This window comes from Asterias amurensis, chromosome 16, assembly GCF_032118995.1.
Source record: "Asterias amurensis chromosome 16, ASM3211899v1".
NCBI classification, from domain to species: Eukaryota; Metazoa; Echinodermata; class Asteroidea; order Forcipulatida; family Asteriidae; genus Asterias; species Asterias amurensis.
The window spans coordinates 4,985,944-4,997,334 of record NC_092663.1 but is presented as its reverse complement, the minus strand read 5'-3'; positions in this window follow the sequence as shown (position 1 = coordinate 4,997,334).

The following is an 11,391-nucleotide window of genomic DNA, read 5'->3' as shown; positions in this document are numbered from 1 at the left end:
TCCAGCTACGTGCTGGACAGCCTGGCTCTGGTATGAAATTTGGGTCATTAGGGAGACACTCAATGCATTAATACTAATATTTATTTCTGAATAATTTTTTTGACCATATATAAAAAAAAAAAAAAAAAAAAAAAAAAAAAATGTTGTTAAGGTGAAAATACAGAGAGCAGCGTGTAGAGACTGGACAAGGAATTACAGCTTTTGCTTTCTACATGCCCAATGGTTGAGTGGTACAGTACATGTACGACTACTTCTACAACTGCTAATAACAATAATGAAATATGAACTATCAAATTCAAACAATGGGAGAGCGAAATTTACAGCCAGCATTCCAGAAACACTGAGGCTTTTCCTCTTTCCTGTTATTATTTTACAGTCAGTTATATAACGCATCATGCTCAAATTGCGTTTACTGGATGACAAGTCCTTCTGAAATCGAACATTAACCACCACTGAGTTGAGGAGCTATGGGCGTTGTCTGTAATCTGATAGATCACGATCATTGATCTCACTATAGCAATCTGGTCACCGGAGGCGCACAGCCGGAGCTATTACAGGGCGTTGTTCCTAACCCAGGGACTTTGGATCACAACCACTGGCTGCGTGAAACCGTCTCCAGTGTTTGAATGGTTAGCCTCGTCACGGAGTTTCGGAACTGCTAAGCGAATGACTCTGCGAACAGCCGTATTCTGCCCTTACGATCACCATTCTCCGCTTACTGTACATCCGCCGAATTATTGCGCTAGCTGTGTAAGCGGATAATGCCCAGTAACGCGGAGTACGCACACACACAAGCAAAAATTCCCTGTTAACCCATGCTTCGGGTAAGCGTGGAATTCCCTGTTTCCGTAAATGCCGATTATTTGCTTACGCTAAGCAGAGCCATAAAATTTGGCCCTGATCGCATCCAGACACCGTGCTTTTGGGTAGTCCCGCATGACAAGGCTGTACGAGGGTTATCGACCTCCGTCACGGCGGAGCGGCTACGGTTGGCAAGCTGCGTAACACGTTTTCTCGGAGTTACCACGTGCGCTGCATTTAAGGGAGTCAATTAACATTCTACTGGAATGAGTGTTGACGCACCGGCTCCTTCAACTGGTTCGATGAGATATCCCATCATCTGTTGACTTGATTTAAAGGGTTATTTCTTGTACATTAATGTAACCTCTAAAATGGGATTCAAACCAAAGACCGTTGCCTTTCACGGGTAGATTAATGTATTATACCAACTAGACTACCGAGATTGCCCGGTCTAGAGGCGGTTCGAATCCTATGTATCAAACATAGTAAAATCTACTAATAATTTCCATCACATGTCTGCCCAATGCGTGCTATCCCCCCCCCCCCCCCGATTTAAAATACTTGGTATGGTTGTAACCCAAAGTGTTTAATGTCATTAGTCTTTTAGTGATTACCAAAAGTAGACCTTCACTTTAAGAACTTATCACTGATCAACAGTGCAGCTCAGTCGTAAAACCACTCAGCCATCCCGTCACAATTTTTGTTAAATGGTGTCATTCATCAGACGCCTGACATAAAAGTCGCTCTTTAGTTATGTGGCCCCTGGGCTTGTGATTATCGTCAGCTTAATGGAATGGATGACCTGGGTTTTGAAATTAAAGCAAACTTGATGTATGTGAATCATTACAATTGACCGATTCTTAAAGAGGGCCTCCAATATCAAATTTAGTTGTGCGACCCTCACTTTAAAGACACAGGGGTGGATTTCACAAAGAGTTAAGATTAGTCTTATCTCGAGTTAGGACGAGTTACTCGTCCTAACTATAGGACTAGCCATACGTTTTTAATATCTCCTAGGACTAGTCCGAGGTTAGTTAGGACTAGTCCTAACTCTTTGTGAAATCGACCCCTGGACACATTTGTAAGTTGTCCAAGACATTTGTGTATCCCAACATGAATTTACAAATCTGTGAAAATTTTGACTCAATTGGTCATCGAGGAACCAAAGAAAAAACACAATGTCGGATAAGTTTGTGCAGATGCATAATAAAAGGCTTCTGGACTGAAGTCTTTTACTACATGAGTGCGAAATTACGTTTTTCTGAAAACCTACGTTACCTCAGAGGGAGCCGTTTCTCACAATGTTTTGTACAATCAACAGCTCTCCATTGCTCGTCATCAAGTAGGTTTTTGTGCTAACAATTATATTAAGTTATATATTACCAATAGTGTCCGGTGCCTTTAAAAATGGGGGCTCTGTCTCAAATTAAATTTTGCGATCACATTTTTCAATAACTGAGAGTTCTGATGAAAATGGGGAAACCAGGAAAGTGTTTACCTCACCTTAAAGGTAGAGTCTTATATTATATAGAAATACATAAATAAATGACCAGAATAATTGTGAAACATTGAGAACAACGTTTTCAACATAACTTTAGAATGACACACTTTAGTACTTCATGGATTACACACACCGTGGGATAAGAAAAGGGTGGTAACGAGCTGAAAAGGTCCAGATGAAAAGGTTCTCTCGTAACTATCTCGCGAGAATGCTACTCTACGCGAGACTACTGCCCTTAATGAGAGCAGTAGTCTAGTGAGAGCAGCCCGGGCCCCAGTAGTCTCACGTCGATTAGCCGCCTCGGTTTTACTGCGCCATGAACACCTGTATAGCAGGATGCATGTGGGCTCCCTACAAGTCCTTATTATTTTCTAACCTTGGTTTGCAAAATCTGGCGCTGTATCATCACAATAGCAAAGTCCCTAGTTTTCTGCGGGTTTAACCGTCCGTATGCACGTAATCATCGTTATAACGACGCACGAGCTTTCATGGTTAATTATATACATTGATAGGGCTATATTTAGCTACATGCTCAAGGTCAATATGCATTCATTAGCACTTCATAAAGACATAACCAAAGAGACGTAAAATTGTCAATTTACTGGGTAGTTAGGCACGATTGATGATAGCGCAATGTCATTGCTGTGTAGTTGAACAACTCCCTAAAACGAACAGCACACACTTCACTGTTTGAACAATCTACCTGCCAAAAAATAGAGTGTTTATTGGAACAAACTGTTACGGTGGTCAAGTATAGGTATTTTATTTTAATGTATGAAATGTAATTGAAATTATTATTGGGGTGGAAGGAAGCAACATAGAGTTGTTAACCTTGAAAACAAATTAATAATGAAAAATTAAACAAATGAATTAACAAAAAAAATGTGTGCAAGGAAGTGTTATTACTAATATTATGCTTAAAACAGTATCAACCTGGATTGGTGGTACACAATACGCAGTTAAACGTTAAAACAAAAGCAATTACATTGTATTTTTTTTTACATTTTCTGCTCCTCTGTTGTGGTTGCTGATCACCCCTGTCGAGGCGATTAGATAATTCATGATAATAATTTCAGTATTGATAGGTCTATTTCTAAAATAGGCAGCATATCATTTTGTTGACACAACAGTTAAGCGCTCCCTGTTGTTATTTCAATACCCTGGAACCGTTAAGTGACTCAATAACGTGTGTACTTTGGGCAAACGATGGATCGATAACATTGAAGACGGACAGCTCTTCACCAAACTGTGATTTCCCACAGCGCCTTTGCTGTATACAAATAACGGTCACCAACCTGCTATATTCTTGAGTTTTTTCCCTCGTTAAAGCCTTTAAGTTTCAGATTCCCACAAATTTACCGGACAAGTTTACCTTCAGGGACTTTAAAGTCACCTGGAAGTGGTATTTTTTGAAAATAAAGCTTTTGTCACTAATATATGTGTTTTAATGAGTGGAATGTGAATAAACAGTTAACTAAGGTTTTAAAAAATCAGTTCTCATGTTATTTACAAATTTAAGAGTAGACCCCGACCCGAGAGGGCGCTGTTCGTGACGTCAATCGAGGCAGACTTTGCTTGTAATGCGTAGAGTAAACACAATTGCAAAGTACATGTACGGACCAAGTCGTGAGTTTGTACGTTTCAACAATAACAACAAATAATAATTTCCGGCAATGCCGACCAGGTGTATTGCTGCTGAATGCAGAAAAACACTTTTTGAAATGTACCAACTCACGACTTGGACGTACATGTACTTTGCACGTGTATTTACTATACGCATTGCATACAAAGTCTGCCTCGATTGACGTCACAAGAGGGGTAGGCGGAGTCAGCCCCAAACAACTTTATATATGTTTTAAACATATAAATCGTGACAAATAATTACTAAAAAATTGTTTTATTGTTCGTAAGCATATACTCTTATGTTTGAAAGAAAACAAAATCTATTTCCAGGTGACTTTAATTAAGTATTTTCATACATAAATATATCGAAGGTCAGTGTTGACGTGTCTCTACGTCTTATAGGATATATTTACGTAACAAGTTTCTATTTTTCATTCAGTAAATCCTTGTAGAAAAGTATTGCTGTAGATGAGTGCAAATGCGCTTGGTCACGGACACTATGTAAAAGTGCTGTGCAAACTGAAGTCAAGGTGCAAGAAAAAATGTATGTGTGGTAGACTGTGCCGCGTGTCATGGTCTAGCGGTCAAGCGCTTGACTCAAGCTGTGGTGTTTCTGACCAGCAGAGTGTGGGTTCGAGACACAGTCGTGACAGGCGGTCCTTTAAGCAAGACTCCAAACCATGAAGCTTCGTACTTCGAATGGGACGTAAATCCGTTGGCCACGTGTGTTGTAACGCGCGTACAATAACCTAGTGAACTTGTCGAAAAGAGAAGGGGTTCGTCCTGCTGGTGTTCCTGGTTATATTGACCGAATATTGTGCCACAACATTCAAACGTAGCACCACATACCTTGCAATAAATACTATCCGGGCATTATTTTGTTTAGGCCATTGCTGAAGGATTGTTTCACCAAAATTAAATACATATTGTAGCTAATGCCAACGTGCTTCCAAAAATTACCACATAGCCAGTCACTGATCGTGTGGACCAAAGGGCTACAGTGTATTTCTACACAGATTATGGGTTAGGGACGTACATTTTCAACCAACACGAAGAGTATTCGAATCCGTAAACATGACATATCCAGCATGTAAGCCTTGCCAATATGCTTGAAAGAAAATTATTTATGTAGGTTATGCATTCGTCTACTATTGTTCTTGTATTTGTGAAGTAAAATAATATCACGCACTTCCATAAATCTATAATCTTATTAATATTTTAGACTTGATCAATTTGCCTTGGGCTATTTATGCCATATTCAATCTAGTGTGCGTTGTTTCCAATAATACTTAAGTATATACTGTACATATAGCATCGTTGGTGAGTTGAACGTCAACATCATTAAATGCAGTTATTCCTTTGTTTGGAGAATTGCGTTCGACCGATTTGTGTGGATACTGAAGAAGTTTGCTGTTGGCAAAATGGGGCAACGGGGTAGCGTATTGACGTGTTATTCATGTTGTTGGTACAATTGGTTGTAACCAGCTCATGCAGCTAAACAAAGTCAGTTGACCTTGCTTCCAAGTGGTGTTGATACTTAACACAACGGCATGGGCCTAGTATATTAGAAAAGTTTCGTAGAGTCACCGATACTCTTACGTGAACGGATACGTCATACGTCATCACTTTTTGAGGTCCATGTGACGTATAACCGTTGTACACAAGTTAGAATAGTAGCACAAAACGGGAATCTGTCGCCATATACGTAAGTAAACAACGAGTATATTTTGTCCATGTTTTTGTAGCGGATTGTTATTTTTTAATGTAGGCCTACCATGTTCTCACCATGTCTATTAGTGGTATCATACATGGATGTAGTTGGACATTTGTTAACCACCATGCTTCAGAAACAGAGAAATGAAATGGCGATTGTCCAGGGGTGCAGCCATTTGGTTAATAGCGCCATCTTGAGCCTCAAGTTGAGGGTATTCGTTAGAATTTTGCGGAACAAAACTACACAGCTTACTTGACGTGGAACGTACGGTTCTGTATCTGTATGCGTATTCGTATCCTCGACTCTGCGAAACCTCTCTATTACTATTGCGAAAACCCGAATCATTATCGCCACCGCCACGACTCGACTATCTCACAACGGCAGACAATTAACGACTTGTCCACAAGTCTAGCATGGACCTTTTATTCTTACTATAAACATCCCGATGCACTCAAAGATGATGTTTGTCAACAAGGGCTGACATACTGAAGGTATGTCAAATTTGCACTTGACACAAATATGCGGAGGGTTTTTAACCATCTGGTAGCACTTGAAGATTGTGTAAACCATTTATATTCCCAACATTTATGGGCAAAACTATCGTGTCAAATAATGTTTGAAAAAGCTTTTAAAATATTTGTGTTCACAATGAAAGAAGGAAGGTTTGAAGGTGTGGCGAACTTGTAAGCACAGCTGTATGTACCGACCAACTTCGAATGAGATTGATCGACTTCTTGTAATAGTAAACCAGTTCAATTAGTCAGACATTTTAAAGGTGCATGATGCCTTAGCCTGGGCGCTTTGAACAATAATAGGTTTGTTATGACATGAATTTGTATGGATCTTTATATTCTACCTTCTAAAATATTTCAGACGATTGACAGTAAAGTCCCATTAAACATTACCACCTGAAGTTAATTTCATAAAATAATGTATCAGTCATTTTTGTTGTTGCTTTATTTGTATATCACCCTATAGTTTCTAGCCCCTCCTCTTGTAGCCCAAAAGCGCAGAATGAAAGGCAAATAGTCCCTTTATCACTTTTTAACAGCAATGTTCTTTTTGCAGTGTTGGTCTGGATCCCTATAGTCCCACTCCCTTGTAGCCCAAAGCGCCGTACTAATGCCAATTTGTTCCTTAATCCTTTATGATTTGCTATACATTTCATAAAACAATGTGCCAGCCATTTCCTTTTTCAATATTGGCTTGCTCCCTATTGTTTCAAACACACTTAGTTCACACTGTGTCTTGTCTCATGATTTACCTTCATGGTCACAATTATGACCACTATAACTCTTCCCTGTTCATCCCCTCTCCCCTTGTCTGTACAGACGCGCCTAACATTTTGCTTTCTTGCCTTACAAAATAACTCACACACGCAGAATGCCACTCCGCGCAAAAATATATATAACTGAAGTGCACTCAAATATTACAAGTATCTTAATAACATCATCTTTAAGCTCCAAGCTCACAGATCTTCCCTTTCAAACAATCCTAACACGCCCACTTTATCTCAAAGCCCCAATAACACTTGATACGAAACTGTACTTATTATTGTACCATGTGTTCCCATTCTGATGATCTAGAGGCTGGATAGGATGTGATACAAGCCGCCCTTGGGCAGGAATTACACGCCGGATTCCTTTATTCCCAGGCTAGAATCTCTCTCCTAGGTAGAAACCTTTCGTGCATCTCCAGCCGATATCCATCCATCTCTAAGGACTAACTGTCTTTATTGACGTTAGTGGGATGCGTGCTCGGCTACCATGGGAAGGCATGGCATGTCATAACACAAGGTTGTGACCATTCATTAAATTCTTCTGTGACAGTTAACACATTGTCTGGAACGAAATACAAACCATTTAAAGGGGCACCATGCCTTTATTTATATTCGACTGTATATTGTGTTTTAACGTGATAAACATGGTTGGAAATACATTGTTAAGTCTAAACAATTTTATTCGTGGCCGAGCGGTTCAGAGCACTTGTGTCCTTGAACAATACAAACCTTAACCAATATTCTTGCGTCCTTCGGATGGGACGTACGGGCAGAGGTCCCGTGCGTTGTGTAATACAAGTAGAGTAACTCAGTGTACTTTATCGTCAAGAGGAAGGGTTTGCCCCATTGCTTTCTGATCGGCATCATATTGGTTAGCGGCACATTGTAAACCCTTACACTGTGCTAAAGGATAAGGTCTAATAATTCAAACGTAGTCCCGCGTATACTGTGCTGAAAATACTGTATGTTACAGCGCCAGAAGTTGTTCGGCTTAACTTCATAAAGGAACACGTCGCTAGTTTGTTGAACCTCATTATCGGATTTGGAACAACAAAATTACCAACCGTGTTACGCTGGTTTTCTTTAGGGGGCCTGTATTTTATTTGTTAATCACTACTCAACAACTTAACAACAACAATGTAGGTGTTCTCGTGGATGGTTATTTAAACATAGGTCGTTTAAATCTTAAGAGCATTCTTTAGAGGAGTTCCAATGCAATAACTTTAAGCGTCCCAGTCGATGCAAAATTTCATTAGAGACAATTGCCCAATTAACCGTCGTTTAACGTGCGTCAAATTCTGCTCACGCAAATTAGCAAATCGCAATTATCTAAAAAGATTATAACTTAATAACTGGAGTGGCAGTGTGGATAGAATGTCGACATTTAATTGGAAGAGTTTCTAGCCCCGGGGCATTTTTTGCGTCATTAGTTTATAAAAGATGTACGCCCTAGTTAGACGGGAAAAAAATAGGAAAAACATCCAGATTTATTTTGCATGCAAGATGCCAGACACACAAGGCCTGAAGGGCCACTTCAAGGTGTGGGCTACAATTAACCATTTTTTCCCTGGTGCCGTTGCCACCTTCTCCAGCTGAAACAGAGTTACCCTCGTTACATTCTTTTCGGATGAAGGCTTGGGTATCATCCATCAGAAACCTGACTGGTAGAGCAAAGAGCACTACCTCCCAACTTTTACGAAGCAACCATGGTTAAGTGTCTTGCTTGAAGACACCAATGTCACGACCGGGACTCGAACCCACACTCTGCTTGAATCCGGTGCTCGTAACCGCCAATCCAAACAACCGAGCCAGCTATTGAAGCAGGCGGTATACCACCGACTGACTGAAAATGTGCAGGCTACAAAAGTGATGAATGAAAAAGAAAATTACACTATTGATTCTTTCAGACCAACCCTTCGTTCAGCACACATGTCAACTGGATTTGGGAAGCAAGTTTTTTCTTCACCCAGAAATATCGCTCATTCCAAAAAGAGGACAATAATGCACGGGGAAAAATTTAGGTCAATCTTGATCATCCGCATTCCGGAAAGATACCATATTGTGCCCTAGAAAAATCATAATGACAAAAATATGGAATTTTGGTTTACCAGGTCAGCTGTTGATGGGTTATATATGATGGCCATTGCGTGACAAAGTAAGACTATTAGGTTAATTTATTTGACTTGCATTCTTTTTGTTGTGCGTGTTGCTGTTATTAAATTGCTCAGATAAAAATACAAAATAAGTAAATAAATGATCACACATGATTTTTGTTGTAATAATAAAAAAAAAATAACAACAGAAATGGTAAATTAACAGTAACTATTCATACATGCATACTTAACCCTTTGAAGAAAATAACTTCCCTAGAATTATTTGCAAACACAAAGTTGTGCTTTATTGCAAAGCGGTGCGTGTCTTTGACTGCCTGCAACTGGAATACCCTGCATACCATATTAATGTGTTTAATGTTTGTCGCTATCCGTGAAGAGTTACAAGCAAACGTTAAACAATAACATACAAACATCATTCCTTAATGAGATAAGCTGTTATAAGCCCGCTTACAAAAAAAAAAAAAAAAAACTATTAATAATTTTCGTAACTGGGGAAAGGCGGGCGGGAGAAAATAACTAAAAATGTTCAACCAACTTTTTTTTAAATATAAAACAGTGGAAACTTCAGCTTCAAAACGAAAAGATACCTCACATCCTTAAGATTCAACCCCAGCAACTTTGCCCATCTGCATTCGACATCCTTAAAAAATCTAGGATATATTTTGCCAATCTAAGATCGCAACCCTCACTGAATAGAGTGGGAAGTTAACATCAACACTGGTAGCATTGATGGAACATCTGTAAACGAAATAACGCAATTATGTCCCTGAGCTGAAAATTGCTTTCGAGGTAAACCGTTTTACAAACACACCTCTATTTATCTCGGATTCAACGACATGAATAAATCGAAACTGTTTAACACAAGTCTGTGTACAAACCATTCTGTGTTTCAGATTTGCATCACTAATAGTGTACAACAAGCAGCTATGGATAGCACACTTTTTACATTGAATTATACTGAAGCGTTACTGGCAGTAACGTTTCTTAGATTTTTCAAATTGTAGATTTTTCTACTTTGTGGACATAATCGCTCCAGATTGTCGGCAATATCTCAACAACGCACCAATGATTTCTTTTACAGAGTAGGTTTTTGGTGTGTATGTAAAACAACATAGGATTGCAACAATTTCCAATTACCAACTTCCGTTAAGGCCTAAAGTGAAGAGTCTTGGAAGATGGTTTTATCTTTTCCTTAAAATGTTTTTCTCATCTAATTCCCGGGAGATGAAATCTCCTCGCCCACCAGATATTATCTGATGGTCACGACAGTTGGCTGTCACACTTTGACAACGCACGTACTTCATTACCGAATTTCATTAGAAAATAAGAGCACACAGAATGATTGCTTTATAACAAATTAAAACGTCGTATCCGAACAAGGGATATAGAGCACATGTTCTAGAACATGGTGTTAAAGACAGTGGACACTATTGGTAATTGTCAAAGACTAGTCTTTTCATTTGGTGTATCTCAACATACGCATGAAATAACAAACCTGTGAAAATTTGAGCGCGATCGGTCGTCGGAGTTGCGAGATAACTATGAAAGGAAAAAACACCCTTGTCACACGAAGTTGTGTGCTTTCAGATGCTTGATTTCCAGACCTCAAATTCTAAACTTGAGGTCTCGAAATCAATGTCATGGAAAATTACTTTCTCCAAAACTACGTCACTTAAGAGGGAGCCGTTTCTCACAATGTTTTATACTATCAACCTCTCCCCATTACTCTTTACCAAGTAAGGTTTATTGCCAATAATTACTTAGAGTAATTACCAATAGTGTCCACTGCCTTTAATGTTACAGTAGGCATACATCCACATGAGTCTTAGTCGCACCACGTAGCAGCAATTTTGACAGCCCCTGTCTAATTTGTAATCCTTGTGATTATGTCTCACGATTTAACAATAAAATAGAAATACACAATCGAACGTTTCCCCAAACATAAGGTATACTTTGCCTTTAAATCTATTTGCTTGATACATGCTCCAATTATGAAAATCCTGACTGCCGAAACCATCCTAAATCTGAAGGTCAAAGGTGACATACATGAATCTGATTGGAAAACCGGGAACCAACTTGAACCCTTGGTTTGATTCCAACACAACATACATTCAGACGAAAACAAAATAATAAAAAAAAACACACAGCCACTACTCCGAGGGGATAGGGGTTACCGAGAAAATACCCCCGGGTGCTAAGCTAAACACAGACGGGTTGGAAACTCCCCGGTTGATGCGTCGAGTCGTAAAGTCATGACTGTTCCTTGGTCGTTTCTCAAAGTTTGCTTTCTTCAGGAACTGGATCGCTTTGCAATGCACACAGACGTCACAGACGTCTGGTTCCGCTGTGGACAAAGCGT